General features: G+C 42.2%; 1 protein-coding gene across 2 annotated transcripts in view; it reads left to right on the plus strand.

Annotated features, from left to right (window-relative positions):
• The window catches only part of LHCGR (luteinizing hormone/choriogonadotropin receptor), a 225149-nt gene that overhangs the window by 79065 nt on the left and 125405 nt on the right, over positions 1-20679 (plus strand). The gene's annotated exons all lie outside the window — the stretch shown is intronic.

Raw genomic sequence — 20679 nt, forward strand, 5'->3', positions numbered from 1 at the left:
GGGCCTGTTATTTGCCCAACAGTTTGGTGTTGCTATGGGCACAAAACTTGCGCCGAGCATAGCCAACCTGTTTATGGCAGAATGGGAAGACAGACGTGTTGAATACTTTTAGACCACAGTTATTTTTTTTTATAGGAGAATTATAGATAATTTGTTGTTGATTTGAAGGGGCCACGACATACAGTAGAGGAATTTCTTGCTTACCTGAACCAGAACAATAATAATATCAGATTGGATTATGATATCAGTGATACTAGGATACACTTTCTGGATGTTGTTCCTGAGAAGGTAGGAGTCAGTTTGGAAACAAAAGTGAATTTCAAACTGGCTGATAGAAACAGCTACTTGTCAGTGAATGGTGGACATCATCCTACCTGGATTAAAAATATACCAAAGGGACAATTAATGAGGGTAAAGCGTAACTGAAGTAGACAGAAGGAGTTTACTATACAAGTTGATTTGCTTAAAAATATGAGGTGGATCTGATTCCAAGGGACCAATGTCTTATCAATACAGCTCTGAAGGTACAATCTAATCATCAACAATGGGGGTTTATCTCTAATTTCCACTGTCAGTATAGGGAAGTGGAGGATATTTTTAGTAAACACTGGCATATTCTCTGTATGGATAGAGACTTAGGACCAGTATTGCCAGATTGCCCTAGATTCATCTGTAGGAAGGCATCGAATTTTGGTGATCATGTAGTAAAGAATGTTCTAGATGCACCTGGACAACAAAAGTTACATATAGATAAAAAAGGGTTATTTTCCTGCAGGAAATGTATTGCCTCATTTTACGAATTTGGAGGGAAAAACCTTCCAAATAGATGAATTTATTACATTTAACACGCCATACTGTATGTTGCATATCTTTTATGGTGTCATAGTTACATAGTTACATAGTAGGTGAGGTTGAAAAAAGACACAAATCCATTAAGTCCAACCTATGTGTGTGATTATATGTCAGTATTACATTGTATATCCCTGTATATTGCTGTCCTTCAGGTGCTTATCTAATAGTTTCTTGAATCTATCAATGCCCCTCGCTGAGACCACCGCCTGTGGAAGGGAATTCCACATCCTTGCTGCTCTTACAATAAAGAACCCTCTACGTAGTTTAAAGTTAAACCTCTTTTCTTCTAATTTTAATGAGTGGCCATGTGTCTTGTTAAACTCCCTTTTGCGAAAAAGTTTTATCACTATTATGAGGTCACCAGTACAGCATTTGTATATTGAAATCATATCCCCTTTCAAGCGTCTCTTCTCCAGAGAGAATAAATACGGTGCTCGCAACATTTCCTCATAACTAATATCATCCAGTCCCTTTATTAGCTTTCTTGCCCTTCTTTGTACTCACTCCATTTCCAGTACATCCTTCCTGAGAACTGGTGCCCAGAACTGGACAGCATATTCCAGGTGCGGCCGGACCAGAGTCTTGTAGAGCGGGAGAATTATCATTTTATCTCTGGAGTTGATCCCCTTTTTAATGCATGCCAATATTCTGTTTTCTTTGTTAGCAGCAGCTTGGCATTGCATGCCACTGTTGAGCGTATCATCTACTAGGACCCCCAAGTCATTTTCCATCCTAGAATCCCCAGAGGTTCTCCCCCCCAGTGTATAGATTGCATTACTATTTTTGCCACCCAAATGCATTATTTTACATTTTTCTACGTTGAACCTCATTTAGTTGCCCACCCCATTAATTTGTTCAGATCCTTTTGCAAGGTTTCCACATCCTGCGTAGAAGTTATTGCCCTGCTTAGCTTAGTATTGTCCCCAAATACAGAGATTGAACTGTTTACCCCATCCTCCAGGTCGTTTATGAACAAATTAAATAGGATTGGTCCCAGTACAAAACCCTGGGGGACCCCACTACCCACCCCTGATCATTGCGAGTACTCCCCATTTATCACCACCCTCTGAACTCTTGTAGCCAGTTTTCAATCCATGTACTCACCCTATGGTCCATGCCAGCGGACCTTACTTTGTACTGTAAACGTTTATGGGGAACTGTGTCAAATGTTTTTCCTGTCCATGTGGCCTATTTTATATAGGGAGAAAAAAAAAGATTGTTAAAGATACGTATAGCGGAACATCTGACTAATATAAAGAACGGTTTTAAAAAACATAGCTTATCTTTACATTTTAGGGAGAAACAGAACAGAGACCCCACATTGTTACAATTTTGTGGGATTGACTGTGTGTTTCCCTCTTGGAGGGGTTATAATTGTGTGAGGGACCTCTCCCAGCGGGAGACTAAATGGATATTTTTAATGAAGTGTCTTGCACCTAATAGTATGATTATAGAACTTGATCTAAACTTTTTTATGAATAATTTTTAAAATAAAAGTTTTTTTTATGGGTTAATTAATGTTGTTGGATTTCATATTTGGAATATGTTGTAAATGTTCAATTAATATACATTATTTTAATTATGGATGTTATATAATTGTTCTCTTACGATTGCTTTTAATCACTGATTTAATTGATATACATTATATTCGGTCCAACTATTGTATATTGATTATATGGACAGTATTCAACCATGAATTGATTTTGAGGATGTTTTAAGTTATATTGAGTATAATGTGCTATGTTTGCAGTGGATGTTAGAGATATCATTGCTGCGGGGACACTGTGAGGGTGGATAAGCAATTTCCTGTCATTTGCATAAGTGGGTTTATTTAAAGATAGTTGACTAGTATGACGAAATACGTTGGGACGTGGCTATACAGCAACCGGAAGTGATGTTCATGCACCACCGGAAGTGACGATCCGAGTGTTTTGAGAGCAGGGGAGGAATGACTTAAAGCTTATGTCCACCATGATGGGGTATCTCTGGCATTTCCACCATACGACCGCGATTTTACCTTGCCTGTTTGTGAGTATATTTCCATCAGGCTATGTTTTTTAATAAATGCTTTGTTTAAGTTGACGATATCACACTATTTGGAGTCTTATTTCTCCTATATTACCCGCTAAACGCGTACTGACGGAATTCATCTGAACCCTGTGGTGGTTAATTGCCAGATTGTCAAAACACAAGCGTGTGAGGCAAATCTTTCTGGTGAGCTTACATCTAAACTGGGGAGTGGAGACAGGTTTTGGTCATATGGTGTGGTGTTGGATGAAGTTATCAACTGGCCACCCATAGATTTGACCCTATCAAGTGTGATTTATGGACTCTAATATACTATGCACATTATAAGTTTTTGGTGTGTTACTCAAATGTTTTTTTTCTGGTAAGTGTTTACCTTTAGTGCTACCTGTTCTCATTTATATTTGGTAGCTTGTTTGTATCTCTTGTATCATGTCTCTCTGACTATTTAAGTCTCTGCCCATCTCTTGTATCATGTGTTGCAATATTTATCTCTTTTTCTATGTACACGATCTCTGACCATCTCTTGTATCATGTCTGCAGTCTCTGATTATCTGCCTTAGCCCTTGTACACACGGTCGGAAATTCCGACGGAAAATGTCCGATCGGACCGTGTTGTCGGATAATCTGACTGCGTGTGGGCTCCATCTGACTTTTTTCCGTCGGAATGTGCGACCAACAAATTTTGAGACCTGGATATAAAATTTTCCGACAACATGATCTGATCGGACTTTGTCCGATCGTTTGTAGAGAATTCCGATCGGACAAAGTGCCACGCTTGCTCAGATCAAATTACAAGACCACAGCTATTGGCTACTAGCCGCAACGTAGTCCCGTTGTAACTAAATAACGTCATCACGTTCCGAACGATCGGATTTTCCGACAACTTAGTCTGACTGTGTGTATGCAACACCAGTATCGGATAAAATCTGTCGGAAAAAATCAGACGGATTTTGTTGTCGGAATGTCCCCCCAAGTGTACAAGGGCTTAGACAATATCCTATTGTGTGTCTGCTGTCTCTAATAATGAATATTCTCAGTTTTATTTTTTTTTGTGCAGCTTTCGTGATATTGGGTGCCACACTTGAAGCCTCCTATATCAAGAAAGTTGATCACCACTGAACTTAAGATACTGCCATTGTACAGCTGATTGGAAAAATGTGTAAATCTCATCGAGGGAAGCATTTTACTGGACTTTGTATCCATCATTTAACCTCCCTGGCGGTAATCCCGAGTCTGGCTCGGGTTGGGATTTTACTAACACAAGCGGTAACCCCGAGCCAGACTCAGGATCGCATCGTTGGATGCAGGGAGGACACAGGGAGAGTTACTTACCTTGTCCCCTGGATCCAGCGATGTCCTCCACGCTGTGTGATCGAGCTGTCCTCCGCTCGATTCACACAGTGCTAAATGCCGCCGAGCTCCGTTCCCTGCGACGTCACGGGAGCGGAGATCGGCGCCAAATTCAAAAAAGTAAAAAAGACACAAAACACACACAGCACTGTAATCTTACAGATTACAGTACTGTATTAAAAAATTACACACCCCCTTTGTCCCTAGTGGTCTGTCCAGTGCCCTGCATGCACTTTGATATTATAAATACAGTTTTTTCTGCCTGAAATTTGGAGATTGTCCATAGCAACCAGAAAGTGTCCCCTTTTCAGTGTTTTAGGATTTGATTACATTATTGAATAATTTTTATTATTCTTTATTATATTATAAACTTTATCATACCCGGGATGTCTGCTAGACTCTGGTTTGAACAGATTTAAAGAGGAAGTAAACCCTGATGAGTTTACTTCCTCTTTCATTCCCTGTAAAGGCAAAGCATAATGGAATACTATGCATCGCATAGTAGTCCATTATGTGTCACTTACCTGACACAGGAGCCAGCAAAGTCACCGCTGTCCCCTGTAGTTCCGAGCATCCATCTTCTTGGTGGATCTCCGTGAGTCTCGCTGCTCCGGCGCTGTGATTCGCCGGAGCAGCGATGACGTCACTCCCGCGCATGTGCACGGGAGCCAAGACTCGCGGCATTGCTGTCATCAACGATGCCCCGCTCAGTGCGCCTGCGCGCCGCTGCTCCGTAGATAGCGGTGCCCGTCTTCGGGCAAATATCTCCTAAACCGTATAGGTTTAGGAGATATTTCTTGGACCTACAGGTAAGCCTTTACAACCACTTTAAGAGAGTTATTCCTAAGAAATACAGAACTACAATATAAAATGCCAAATTTCCATGCAAAATAATTGTACCGCTTTCAGCACCTAAAACCAGAATGAATCATCCCGCCAGGGAGGTTAAAATGTACACAACCTATAAAAATAGGATTATTTCTTAGCTGTAGCTTATTGTTGTCCTTAAAGGTTTTTCATTTTGTACGGAGAATTATACATGGTAGCAGTATATAGTAAGATACTGCCATTCAAACACTATAATACTTTTGGCAATCTTCACATTTCTATCATGTTCCAGCACACACGGAGCCAATGTCAATGATGTCAGAGATTGAAGTAACTTTTCTCAGACAGAAATATTTACACTGTCATCAGTATACAGAATAAACATGTCAAGGCTATCAGACTTCTCAGGTGGACTGTGAGTTAGGAGAAGACTTGCCCACCAAGATCGCTGCACAAAGCTCAATAATACTAAAATATATTGTATTCTCATTGTGCCATTTTGTACACAGTACTATCTCAGTCCTCTCTAACCTTCTGGTTGATGGGTGGCCAATCTGTTTTAATAAAAACAGTAAATCTTTTTTTTCATGTAGCTATTATAAGTGGCTGCTGGCATTACAAGTCTATATCTGCTACTTGTTAGTGGAGGTGTGGTGACTGATTGGAAAGTTTTTTACGTAGATAGTTTAAAGAACATCACACCGTTTTCGAGAATAGAAATGTCCAACAATGTAAGGAATTCAGTACATATTGCTCAGTTAACATTTTCAAAGTGTGACCTTTCCTAACATTCACAGTGCAAACATCAATGTTCTACATCTGTTATTACATGAAAAAGTACACGCTGTGTTGATTATCCAGTCTGTAAAGAAAAAGCTCCTCCATAATAATAGTAATATGTCAGAGTGAACACCGCCGAGCAGTGTGCTTGACCTTTGCATCTCCATGTCAAGTACAATAAGGCCCACTTTTTTCTACGCATTGATTGGTTGTCTTTCTGTTAATGTGTGATCTTTTTTTTGCTGTGTCATTAGCACTCGGTATGTTCACCCCAATGTATACAATAGGAACTGGAGGGGTCCCCGAATAGTAAATTTAGAATCTGAGTATAGAGTAAATTTAGAATCTGAGTATAGAGTAAATTTAGAATCTGAGTATAGAGTAAATTTAGAATCTGAGTATAGAGTAAATTTAGAATCTGAGTATAGAGTAAATTTAGAATCTGAGTATACAGTAAATTTAGAATCTGAGTATAGAGTAAATTTAGAATCTGAGTATACAGTATGTGACCAAATTGGAGCAAGATACAGTAGCTTAAAGTGTCATTAAAGTGGAGGACCACCCTAAAAAAAAATTGCATTAATAATCTTAAAACAAAAGTAAAACATTTTTTTAACCGCTATACTAGGCAGTCTTCCTAATCTGCCGCTTCCTCTTCCGCGATGCTTCCTCCTCTTCGACGAGTGGCCCCGTTGTCTTCTGGGACATGTGTGTGTCCCAGAAAACAACGGGGCCATTCACAAAGCGCCGCGCAACTCGCGCAAGCGCAGTAGGAAACGGCCATTGAAGCCGCAAGGCTCCACTGCCTGTTTCCCTTAGTTAAGGGATCGCCTTGTGGGGGTGGCGACATCGTGGCCTCGCTGGACAGGTAAGTGTCCTTATTAAAAGTCAGCAGCTACTGTGTTTGTAGCTGCTGACTTTTGAAAAAAAAAACAAATCGCGGCCGGAACGCCCCTTTAACCACTGGGCACTTAAACCCCCCTCCTGTCCAGACCAATTTTCAGCTTTCAGCACTGTTGCATTTTGAATGACAATTGCGTGGTCATACAACACTGTACCAAAATTACATTTTTATCATTTTTTTCCCCACAAATAGAGCTCTCTTTTGGTGGTATTTGATCACCTATGCGGTTTTTATTTTTTGTTAAAAAAATGTAAAAATAAATAAATAAATAATATGTATTTTTTTTTTTTATATTTTGTTATAAAATTTTGTAAACAGGTAATTTTTCTCCTTAATTGATGTACGCTGATGAGGTGGGAGTGATGGGCACCAAAATTCAAAAAGTGAACCAAATACAACCAACGTTGTATACTACTACCCACACGTGTTGGTGTGAGTGAGTGAATAAATAGATCAAATAAAAAATGTCAAATAAATTATGTGAACAAAATCAATGAATGAATAAATATAATAAATAAATAAATGGATACGGTTGAAAGTGGACAAAATCAACCCTTATTAGGAATGTAGAAAAACTTCATGAACCAAGCCGCATACAGCAAATATTGTAAGCTAACACCTTCAGGTGTACAACCTCATGATTTATTTATTTATAAAATTAATAAATCAATAAATAAACAATATCTCATTAAAGTGACTAAATAGAGGAATAAAAAGTATTTTATAAAAATATATTAAATAAATAAATACCTAAAAATAAAGTGAAATACATTGATAAACTAGAGTGAAAAATTCATAATTCATATTCAATGTGCAGACAAAAAGTAAGCAAAAACTTAATAGTCCAAGCAAGTCCCATAGAGTATAGCAGACCAAGACTTATATGGAGTCCAGTGTGAAGTGAAGACTAACACCAACAGGAATACGTGTTGAAAGAAATCAAATGAAGCACCTCCACCAATAGGTAATTCTGGCTGCTTATCAGTGCGCAACATCTCAGGTTTAAGTGAGATCAAAAATCGCAAATAAAGATGGTCAAGGCAAACCGTCACAGGAAACCAATCAGGACCTCTCTCTCCGAATACTTCAGATGTTTAGACCGTAATGACCCAGTCCATATACAAAACAAGGGGACACTTGTATAGCGTAAAACCCTTTAACTTTTATTCCACAAATAAATAGCAAGTAAACTCACATGTCCAACAAATGCAAAAAGCAGTTAGTAAAATTCGAGCCGGCCGGCCCTCAACTGCCGCCCGTAGTTCCGGGTCTGGCGTAGAATGCGGTGATGTCAGCACGCCGTTCCTCCCTGGCGTAGATACCCGTGGGTGGCTCGGGTATCTATGCCTGAAAGTGGGAGCAAAATACTTGTATTAGACAGGTATCTGCTCCTCCCTCCCCCCTGAAAGGTGCCAAATGTGACACCGGAGAGGGGGAGGAACCGGAAAAGCAGTTTTTGGGTGGAACTCTGCTTTAAGTGGTTAAACATTACCATTCTGTATGTAGCTTCTGACAGGCTGCACAAGGACCCTGTATCTCCAGAACCATAGGTCTCCTAACTGCACGTCCCTGGCTGAGACATTCTCTCCCTCTCAACTTCCTCTTTTGCAGGGTTTCAAAGCCAGCAACCCAGGGACAGGAAGCGTATAAATAATATATTTACAGGCATATACAAATTCAGAAAGTAGAGAGCAGCAGATCCCTTCATTGTTTTTGTTATTTTATATTTTAATAAGTATTTTTCATTTTTTGTTTATTTTCTGCTGGAATTCTGCTTGTAAATCTGCAGCTAATGTGTATTAAACCCAAAGCCAAAGATTATATAAATCTCAAACTTTTTTTTATAGATAGGGAGGGGGTGGCTGAAACCCTTATCAGTTATTAAAGCGTTCCACCCAAAAGTGGACCCAAAAGGGGGAAGGGGAACGGGTACCTGTTTTTGACAGGTACCCTTCCCACCTTCCAGGAGACAGTGCCGTGGTGCTGTCCCTTGTATGTTCGGCACCCCATCCTCCTTCCTCCGACAGTTAGAAATAGCAGCGTGCATCGTGCATGTGTAGTAAGGAACCAGCTGTGAAGCAGAAAGGTTTCACTGCTGGTTTCCCTTACCCTCAATGGTGGCGGCAGCACCCGAAAGTCGATCCAAAAAACAGCTGGAGTGCTGGCATCTTGGGAGCCCCGGACAGGTAAGTGTCCTAATATTAAACGTCAGCAGCTACAGTATTTGTAGCTGTTGACTGTTCATTTTTTCATGTGGGTGGGGTGGGTGCAAAACTCCTCTTTAATTGCTGTTTGGGTCCCTGCTAGGGAGATTCTTTGAGCTGATCATTTTTACTGGGGCAGAAAGTGAAATTTCAAAAATTACAAAGAGGTCTACGAGGTCCTAAGAGGCATTATCCCTTCACTTTGGAAAGGTTATCACCCACTTCCTGTTGTGTTTCTGTGGAAGGAAATAAAGGAAAATCTCCCCAACAGGGCATAGAAAGGAAAAAAGAAAACAGACTTGTTTTGTAACCATTTCATATGCTATCCAAACCTAAAAGTGTTGGCTCTTTCCAGTGGTAGCAGACAGTTATGTCTTTGGAAAGATGTAAACAGAAGTGAGGAAGGTTTTTTTTGTAATCTTGAAAGTACAATGATATCTACGGTATCTGCATCTTGGAATACATTACATACATTCCCTTTAATATTACTTTTCATTACATAAATAGTGAAATCGTTTGGTGCATGCTCAGTAGATTTTGTTAGGGAAAGGTTCTAGTTAGGCAAAGGGATTTTAATACCCTGGGAATCAGGGGCTCAGTTCACTCAAGAACATCACATGAGATAATTGTATCACATGACAATTTTTTTTGCAATTTTCTCACGCAATATTCAAAATTTCAGTTTATGCCGTATTAACCGCACTAGTAAAAAAACACATGAAAAATACCACATAAACTGACTCTAAAGTCAATTCAGTAAACTATAGAATTAAATAAATACATTTGCTGAATAATTAGAGGTCTAGTTATGCATTATTCAAGGAATGCATTCAATTAGCGCTGGTTGCTAAGCAGCCGGCACTTGCCGGCATCTTTGACAAGCAGTAAATAGCTTAAGAAGTGGGCTGCCACCTCGTCCTTAATAACCATGGCTCATCTGCTATCAGCGGGGTTCCCCGCTGACAGCAGAATGTAAACAAAAGAATTGCCGGCATTTTAAAATTATTATTTTTATTTTTAAAAACTCAACTCCCCCCCAAAAAAATGTTGGCTCAATGATGTCATACGGGCAGATGTCACCTAGTGACATCATTGGGTGGCCCCTCCCCTCCACAAAGAAGAAACGGAGCAATGCCGGAGGCAACTTACAGCACATACTAATTTTGATAGCATAATGATTAATGTGGAATGTATGTTGTTTTGTTAATGAACATTTGCTGTTATCAAACTGTTATGGGTAAAGTTCCACTTTAACAATCACCTCTTTGTGTTTGATGGATTGTCCATTTATATGACCTTCCCAAAGAGCGGAATTGGCATTCATGTGCCAGGCAGCCTCTCCCTTCTTTCTGTAAAGCCAAAATTCCTCACTTCACCTGATTTATTGTCATCTGCTGCCACATTTTGTATCACTGTTTTCACGGTTGTTTGGTAACACTAAAATGTGTGACAGTGTTCTTAATGAGGAATTAAGCAGAACCCCAGTAGGATAAACTTACAAACCAAGCTTTACACAACTTTATTAAATTATAATCTGTAGAAGAACCTGCTCTTACAAGTCACTCAGTGGTAGAGGTGTTCAGATCTCCAGAATTTGTGTAGACGTGGAAGGATTTCTGGATAGAACTAGGGCTTAGGGCCTTAGTAAAAGTAGTGTTGCAGGCAGGATCCACGTCCTGCTACAATGTATGGTTTAGTGAACATGTTGGAGCTACTGAGATCAAATTTTTTGCTGAAGCTATGCTACCATTTTGCTTAGGTTGTTATATCAATCCCTCAAAAAAGCAATGTGCAAAATAGGGGGCCAGAAAGGGTATTGAGGACAAATTATTTTTGATATTTGTAGCACAACATTTCTGTAATGTTAAGCCAGTTATCATTCTTCAAATTGCCTAAAATACTTTAAAGGTCCCACAAAATGTCATCTCTGCTGTGCTCACCACAGTGACATTGAAGTTCTGGTCTTGCATAATTAGGCAGTAGGGATGAGCCTGATGTTCGAGTTGAACGTAAGTTCAACTTGAACATCGGATGTTTGACCGTTCACCGAATTTAGAACATTCTCGCCAAATTAGAGCGCCGCAGAATGCCCATAATGCACTGCGAGATCTCAGTGCACTGGCGTCTAATGAATGGCCAAAGCATGCTCCGCTGAGAGAGCCATAATTGGCCAAAAGCAGGGTGCATTTGGCCAATCATGGCTCAGGGGCTAAGTTCACTAAGTACACTATATAAGGCTGCTGCTTACATGGCGGCCAAATATAGTGTACTAAATGAAAAGAGATTAGGCAGCTTAGTTAGTGGCGTGCAGTGTATTTGAGATATATATATATATATATAGTGGCGGTAGGACCCTGTGCTACCTGGAGGATTGCTGATTTATGCCAGATTTTGGAGAGAAAGGCACGCTGATTGCACAGCTGTGTGCTGGGCTATTTCGTTTTCACCTGGCTATGGCTCAGGGTTCCACCCAACAGACAGGATGTCTGTGCATGGGAGTCAGGTGGACTCCCATTCCTCTGACAGGAGTTAGAGGCTGCATGGGTGCCGCCAGAGCATGCATGTCTGCAGGAGGCAGACGTACTTGGTGACAGAGCAGCAAGACACTGAAGTAGACACAGGAGTGAGCTAGGAGACAGCTTAACTCTAGGAAACTCTTTTGGGTCTGAGGAGCAGACCTAAGGCCTAGGCTAATGGCCTGAATCAGCCGTATGGGAAGAATGTAAGCCAGGAGGCTAAAGTATTGTGCATGCAAGATACAGTAATGGTGGAACCACCCTGCGTGGGCACTGATGTCTTTGTGAACTTTTCTGTGCTTTTAAATAAAAGTAGGCTACCAGGCCCTTAAAAATACAATTTTGTACTGGCATACTCACTAGAAAACGCACCTACCGTTTGAGTCTGATAACCCCAATCTTACTATATATATATATATATATATATATATATATATATATATATATATATATATATATGTATATATATATATATATGTATATATATAGTATATATATATATATATATATATATAATATTCAGTGTACATCAGATATTCAGTGAATCTATATTCAGGCAGTGTAGTATATATAATATAGTGTATTGAAGTGGTTAAGGGAAACCCTGCACCAAAATTTGTTTTTAAAATGGCGTGGGGTCCCCCCCAAAAATTCATATCAGGCCCTTCAGGTCTGGTATGGATTTTAAGGGGAACCCGGCACCAAAATTAAAACAAAAATGGCATGGGGTCCCCCCAAAATCCATACCAGATCCTTCAGGACTGGTATGGATTGTAGGGGAACCCCGTGCCAAAATGTAAAAAAAAAATGTTGTGGGGTCCCCCCAAAATCCACACCAGACCCTTATCCGAGCACGCAACCTGGCAAGCCACAGGAAAAGAGGGGAGGGATGAGAGAGCGCCGCCACTCCTGAACCGTACCAGGCCACATGCTCTCAACATGGGGAGGGTGCTTTGGGGTCTCCCCAGAGCATCTTGTTTCCTTGTTGACGGGGACAAGGGCCTCATGCCCACAACCCTTTCCCAGTGGTTGTGGGGGACTGTGGGCAGGGGGCTTATTGGAATTTGGAAGCCCCCTTTTACAAGGGGGTCCCCAGTTCATGCTCCCCCCATGTGAATAGGTAGGTATATTGTACCCCTACCCATTCACCAAAAAACAAAAAGTAAAAATGACAGGAGACAATTTGGACAATTCCTTTATTAAACAAAAAGTGTTCCCCAATGTCAATCCATCTTTAATCACGGCGCCGACTAAATAGGTGACCCCTCTGACATCATATGACATCACATAATGTCAGAAGAGGACGGGGTTGCTTGGTTACATCAGCTTGTGGCCCCGCCCTTGGCTATATAAGAGCTATCAAAGCAAAAAGACAGAAGTCGGCAGAATTTTTCCGTTTCTATAGGGGGGTTTTCGGGACTGTCAGCGCCGTGATTGAAGATGGAGGGACATCTTGGGACTTTTTTCTTTAATAAACGATTTGTCCAAAACTGTCTCCTGTCATTTTTACTTTTTTGACACTTTTTTTTAGTGAATGGGTAGGTACAATTTACCCCAAACCTCCACAACCACCGGGCAAAGGTCAACATGGAGACAAGTTGCACCCTCCCCATGTTTGAGGGCATGTGGTCTGGTACGGTTCAGGAAAGAGAGCACTCTCTCATCCCCCCTCCTGCAGCTTGCCAGGTTGTGTGCTTGAGTAAGGGTCTGGTATGGAACCCCAGCGGCATTTTTTTTTGTTGGTGCAGGGTTCCCATTAAAATCCATACCAGACCTGAAGGGCCCACACCGTTTTATTCAATGATTTTTTATGTATATTGTTGGGATCGGGGAATACCTTACAGCCGCAAGCAATTTTAAATGATATTATGAACATGGGAAAGATGAGTTACTTTACAGGCAGACTAAGGGGACCCCCCCACCCCCCCGACACGATATTTAAATGAATATTTAATTTTTATTGTTTAACTTGTATTATTAAAATGACTGCTCCTGAAGAAAACAGCCATTTTTTTAACTTTTTTTTGCATTGATACATGTCCCTTGGGGCAGCACCCAGGTCCCCAAACACTTTTTATGGCAAAAACTTGCATAATAAGCCTTTAAAATGAGCACTTTTGATTTTTCATGTTCGTGTCCCATAGACTTTAACGGCGTCCGCACAAATTTTTTGCTTGTTCGCATGTTCTGCTGCGAACCAAACCTTTTAGGCAGTGCAAAAAAAAAAGGACAAACTGTAGTAACTCAGAGGAAATTAATCAGTTTTAAGCTTTCAGAAATGTGTTTTATTGCTCTTTGTGGATTTGATGCAGGGACCCATCAGGGTTCTGCAGCTACCTTGAACCAGTCTGGTCTTCTGGTGTGTTAACGTGGAATGGGCGAATACCTATATGTTAAGTAGATATGAGCTATTCCTTTTGTTACAAATTGAAATTCGAAGAAAATATTTCTTATTCCGAGATTCAGATGTGTCCAAATTTCCGAATCACAATAGTAATGAATTTCAACTAATTTGATCTTAAATTTGAAATGAAAACATATTGCAATGAATACAGTAGGGTATAAAAGTGAAATAAAACAGAATAGGACAGAAGAGCAAATAAAATAATAGACTAGAATAACATAAAATAGAATAGAACAAAAATAGCCTTGTTTTGAAATCCGAGTTTTAAATAGTTTTGAAAATAAAGAATATACAAAATGCATCCAAATATACAAAACAAATTCCAAAAACAAATAATTCTAACAAAACGAATATGGTGAAACAAAATTATTAACTTAACAAAGGAATTTCTTTACATATTTCAGGTCAGGAGCTCAGATAGTTTAGGCCCCTTTCACACGAACAATCCGTTCAGGCCCGCCTTTTTCAGGCGGACCTGAATGGATGCTCCATAGGGGTCTATGGAGCATCGGATGTCAGCGGTGACATGTCTGCTGACATCCGACCCGCTCCGATCCGAAAAAGTGTGACGGAGGAAAAAGCGATTTTTCCATCCGTCATCGGATCGGATCGAGTGACGACGGACACTGCGGTCCGTCGTCATCCGATCTCCCATAGGCGAGAGCTGCGCTGTGACTGGTCTGTCCCTGCGCAGTGTGCAGAGACGGACCCGTCATCTTCTGCTCAGCGGAGATCGCTCTGGCGATCCCCGCTGAGCAAGCGGACATCCACGGGGCGGATCAGCACTGATCCGCCCTGTGTGAAAGGGGCCTTAGAGTTATGGGTTAAAATCTGCAGAATGCTTGGGAGTTTTTCTATTGTCACAAAGTAATTTGTTGAATATATACCTAAATTAGGCATATTGTGAACAATTTAACTTTGAGGCTGGGTTCACACTGGCGCGGCTATGAGAACCGGATGTGATTCGCACCGCACTGCAGTGCAAATCACATCCGATCTCTGTGCGATGCGAGTTCAGCCATACAGATAGTATGGCTGAATTCACATCGCACACGCCGCAAACTCGCACGGGACCCTTTTTTTGGTCCACAGCAGAATCGGTTTACATGGGTGTTCACACCATGCGATCCGATTCCTGTCCGAGTTTGCAGATCGCACTGCGATATGTGAACTGATCTGTTTTTTTTTGATATCTCGTATCCTCCCCCCCCCCCTTTCTAGTGATCTGGGGGTGTCATTAAGGTTTCACTGACACTCCCAGCAGTCCGCACATAGGGCAGTGTGAACTGCCGGCGGGAGGCATGCGATGCAGGAACCCGCCGCGGATTCGCGGCATTCCCGCATCGCTTCAGTGTGAACCCAGCCTAACTCACGTTATTATGTTAAAAGTAGAACTTCAGACATAAATCATTTATATGTAGGGACCCTACCTAAAGTGTCCCTAGTCTAAATTTAGTGTTGCAACTAAGCTGTAGTCAGCCTGAGCTTGAATTTCTTGAATTGTTATAGTTCTGTTTTCATTGGGTTTCCCCTAAATGAATCTTATTTATTGTGTATGACTGCTGTTTGAAATGTCTCTGGAAATAGAGCAAGATTTATTAGCTATGAATATTTATACCTCCCTGATCAACCACTAGGAGGTCTATTGCCAGTAGTACATGCTGGGCAAGGAAATAAATATTTGGGGTGGCCTTCCAGAAAGGTCTTTGCCTCCCAGGCCTGCTGTTTGGTTAGAGTGAAGCTAACGGCGTGCCTAATGCCACGTACACACGAGCGGACTGTATGGCGTACTTAGTCCGTCATACAATCCGACGGACAGTCCGTCATACTTTCGACTGAACGGACTTGACCACACATGGATGCACAAACAGTCCGTCGAAAGCTTGCGCGATGACGTGTACAGCACGTACGACGGGACTAGAAATAGGAAGTCCAATACACAGCAAAGCACCCTTCCGCCGTGTAAATCCTTTCTGAGCATGCGCCATTCTTAGTCCGTCGAACTAGCCTACTGACGAGCGGATTGTCCGCTGAAACCAAAGTACGACGGACAGAATTTCGAAAAATCCGAAATACTTAGTACGCCAGACTGCACGCTGAAAAAGTCAGCTGAAGCCCACACACGAGCAGACTGTCCGCTGAAATGTGTTTCGACAGACTAAGTACGCCATACAGTCCGCCCGTGTGTACGCGGCATATGTTTAAGGGCTGGAAAGGTTATAAGCTGTATTCCTAGATGGTACCTCCAGGAGGGGTACAGCAGGAATATGGCTGACTGTATGGAGCATCGTGTGGAGAAACTTTGCTGCTGAAGATTGTTCTGTAGAGCCGGATATGAGCTGCTGCCAGCGACATTGTAGGAATTTGGAGCTCCTCATTTTAAGTACTGGAGCTGCCTGTCTGTATTTTTTAGTCTGAAGAGTTCAGACTTCTGATTTTGTCTTAAAGATCCTTATATCTGTATTTTAGCAGCTTGATTTTTCTGTGCTTTTTTTCACAAATTTTCCTATTGATGTAATTTAGTATATTTTTACATTTTATATAACTACTTTCTTAATTTGATGTTTTATTTTGTATGTCATTTCTATCTCTTTACATTTCTAATTCATTTGGGACAACTAAGAATTTGTGGTGTATATATTCATATGAATGCCTACATCTAGATATCATTTTTCATCATTTAGACTATGTTTTATATTGGTTCTAGGGTTGCCACCTGTCCAAGATTCACCTGGACAGTTCGAGTTTGGAATCATGTGTCCAGGTTTCAGACTTCAAACCCGGACACATTATTTAGACTGGGTTATGGCTTCCCAGCAGGGTTGCTGCATGCAGTTGTCTAAGCTGAGAGTGTCAGGGTTCTCAGGTCACCCCTTACATCAGAGTTCCCCTTTACACCAGAGGTCACAGTGTTTCCCCTTATATCAGAGTCCTCTCCGTACATCAAAGTTCTCAGTGTTACCCCTTAAATCATGGTTCTCAGAGCATCCATTACTCCCCAGAGTCTGCAGAGTCCTCCCTTACAGTGAAAGGGAACTTTGCGAGTTCAGATGTAAAAGGAGAACTCTGTGGACTCTGATGTAAAGGGGGGCCCTTGTTGTTAACTTCATATGATTAGAAATGTTATTTAACCACTTGCCGCCTGCCCTATAGGCAATTGACGGTGGCAAAGTGGTTTCATAATCCTGATCGGACGTCATATGATGTGATCAGGATTATGAGCCGCTGCGTGCCCCCGGGGGCGCGCATCGCGGCGATCGTTGTTGCGGGGTGTCAGTCTGACACCCGGCAACTACGATCTCGGTAAAGAGTCTCCGACGGAGACTCTTTACCACGTGAGCAGCCGTGTCCAATCATGGCTGATCACAGTGTAAATGGGAAGAGCCGGTGATCGGCTTTTCCTCACTCGCGTCTGTCAGACGCGAGTAGAGGAGAGCCGATCGGCTGCTCCTCTGACAGGGGGGGTCTGTGCTGATCGATTATCAGCACAGCCCCCCCGAGGATGCCCACACTGGACCACCAGGGACGCCACCAGACCACCGGGGAAAAGGTAATCCTCCCTAGACCACCAGGGATGCCAGTCAGCACAATGGATGCCAATCAGTGCCCATAATGGATGCCAATCAGTGCCCACAATGGGCATCACTGATTGGCATGCATTATTGTTTGGCACTGATTGGCATCCATTAGTACAGTATAACACCAATGCCGCCTATGAGTGCCCACCTGTGCCGCCTATGAGTGCCCACCTGTGCTGCCTATCAGTGCCCACCTGTGCCGCCTATCAGTGCCCACCCATGCCCATCTGTGCCGCCTATCCATGCCCATCTGTGCCGCCCATCCATGCCCATCCGTGCCAGCTATCAGTGCCAATTTGTGCCACCTATCAGTGTCCATCCGTGTCGCCCATCCGTGTCGCCCATCAGTGTCGACCATCAGTGCCGCCCATCAGTGCCGCCTATGAGTGCCGCCTATCAGTGTCCATCAATGCCACCTCATCAGTGCCACTTCATTGGTGCCACATCATTGGTGCCCATCAGTGCCGCCTTATCAGTGCCCATCAGTGTAGCCCCATCAGTGCCCATCAGTGAAGGAGAAAACGTACTTATTTACAAAGTTTTGAAACTGAAACAAAAAAAAAACTTTTTTTTTTTTCAAAATTTTCGGTATTTTTTTATTTGTAGCGCAAAAAATAAAAACCGTAGAGGTGATCAAATACCACCAAAAGAAAGCTCTATTTATGGGGAAAAAAATGATAAAAATTTCATTTGGGTACAGTGTAGCATGACCGCGCAATTGTCATTCAAAGTGCGACAGCGCTGAAAGCTCAAAATTGGTCTGGGCAAGAAGGTGTTTAAGTGCCCTGTATTGAAGTGGTTAATAGCAAAATATATGTATAAAAACAAATTGCCATGTGCTGCTAAAGTGTTCAGGTTTGACTTGAAGAAAAGGTGGTTCTTGTAGCCCTGATGAAGGGAAAGTGGAGTTGCCTCCAAAACATGTTGACTGGTTTTATATGACTTATTTACCAACAATTATCTTGACTCTTTCATCCATTTTGGTATCCTGCTTTGTTCTGTAATATAATGGTTTGAGCTACTGTTGGATGTCCTTTGAGGGAAGCCTTGTTTGAAGTAATCCATATGATTATACATGCAAGTTTGAAAGTTCCCCGCACCTCTTTGAGTATTTTGAGTTTGGGGTTGAATTTTTGTCACTTTTTGGTATCCTGTGCCCTAACCCTCCCTTCTAGGATTATTGTGTCTTAATAAACTCTTGAAAATGTTCTAACGTGTTCCATATCACCATGCTTGTTCCATGTGCCATGCTTGACCACTGAGCTACCTGGAAGTCCCACAAAGCTGCTTATAAGTAAGGGGGGTGTGCTATATCAAATCTACAAAGGCTATCTAAAGCGGAGTTCCACCCATTTAAAAGTCAGCAGCTACAAAAAGTGTAGCTGCTGACTTTTAATAAACAGACACTCACCTGCCCCATGGTCCAGTGATGCGGATGCACAAAGCCTCCTCTCCCCCCCCCCCCTCCGCTGCACCAACATTGCAACTGTGGGCACTGCACATTCATGAGCAGTGCTGCACGTTCTGAATCACCCAGGCAATCTTCTGGGATCTAGTGATGTTTTATAGAAGATCACCAGGGGAGGAAGTGGGAGCTGAGTGCCAGTCAAAACTGGGTACCTGTCCCCCCCCCCAAAAAAAATGTCATGCCAAATGTGGCATGTCAGGGGGTCACCAGTACTTAAAGTTGAAGTTCCATTTTTGGGTGGAACTCCACTTTAATATGTAATATACTTCACCTGCTGCCACATAATAGCTGAAAGGAAAATGTTGGTGTACAGTGAGGATGTCTGCACTATAAGCTGATGGACAGGGACTTAGTTGGGCTTATAAGAGAAACAACGCCGATGGTGGGTGTCACCATTGTGCTTTTATTCACTAGTGGAGCAAGAAGTAAAAAGGCTACAGAATAAAAGATTAGAAAAGGTTTCCTACGGTCAAGATTTAGGGCCGGTTCACACTGCGGCGCGAGGCGAGGCGACACGGCTCGCCTCGCCTCGCTCCCGCAAGTCGTCCCCATTGAGTACAATGGAACCGTTCTGAGAGGAGCGACTCGAGTCGCTCCGACTCAGAAAAAAGGTTCCTGTACTACTTCGGGGCGACTTCGGGGGCGACTTGCATTGACTTCTATGCAGAAGTCCTCTGCAAGTCGCCGCTGACCCCCCCTGCAAGTCGCGGCGAGGAAGTCGGAGACGCCTCGCCGCGGCTCGCAGTGTGAACCGGCCCTTATGCTACAACTATCAGTTTGTCCCGGCATGCCAGGGTGCTAGGTGTGATCCTGGACTGTGAACTCTCCTTTCAGCCCCACATGCAATCACCGTTCAAAGCTTGCCACCTCAACCTCTGCAACATCTCCAAAATACACCTCTTCCAATGACACTACAAAGCTCCTACTTCCCTGGTTATCTCTCGCCTCGACTACTGTAACTCCCTCCTCATTGGATTACCTTTACATAGGCTATCACCCCTTCAGTTCATCATGAATGCTGCTGCCAGACTCATCCACCTTACCAATCGCTCAGTGTCTTCTACCCCTGTTTGTTAATCCCACCACTGGCTTCAGCTCACCCAACAAATTAAATTCAAATTACTAACAGCAACTTACAAAGCCATCCACAACTCTGCCCCCAACTATATTACTAACCTAGTCCCAAAATACCAACCAAATTGTTCTCCTTGTTCATCCTGCTCTCTAGCTCCCTTGCCACTTCCTCCCTCATGCTTGCCTACAGGACTTCTTTTGAGCCTCTCCCATCCTATGGAGCTCCCTACCCCAATCTTTCTAACTATCACCCACTCTGTCCACTTTTAGGCAATCCCCAAAAACCCTTTTCTTCAGAGGAGCCTAACCCACCCCCACCTAACAACTGTACTTTTATTTTCTCAATCAGCTCAATTACTACCTTTTGTATCACTTGACACTCCCTTTTAGTTTGTAAGCTCTATTGAGCAGGACTCTCTGATTCCTCCTGTATCAAATTCTATTGTAACTGTACTGTCTGCCCTCATGTTGTAAAGTGCTCTATGAACTGTTAGCGCTATATAAATTCTCAATTATAATAATACATTACAGCCACACAGCTCACCAAAGGTATGTGGATTTACACATTTTAAGCATGTGCTTTATATGTGTTTTAGTTGTATGTTGAGCTGTTTGGTTGTCTTTCCCTTTTAGTAATAAGAGCTTATAACTTTAATCCAGTAGAAGGAACAGGAATGTTCTCAAAACTCTATT

Source organism: Lithobates pipiens, unplaced genomic scaffold (assembly GCF_037356315.1).
Source record: "Lithobates pipiens isolate NorthernLeopardFrog02 unplaced genomic scaffold, aLitPip1_a1.2 Scaffold_18, whole genome shotgun sequence".
NCBI classification, from domain to species: domain Eukaryota; kingdom Metazoa; phylum Chordata; class Amphibia; order Anura; family Ranidae; genus Lithobates; species Lithobates pipiens.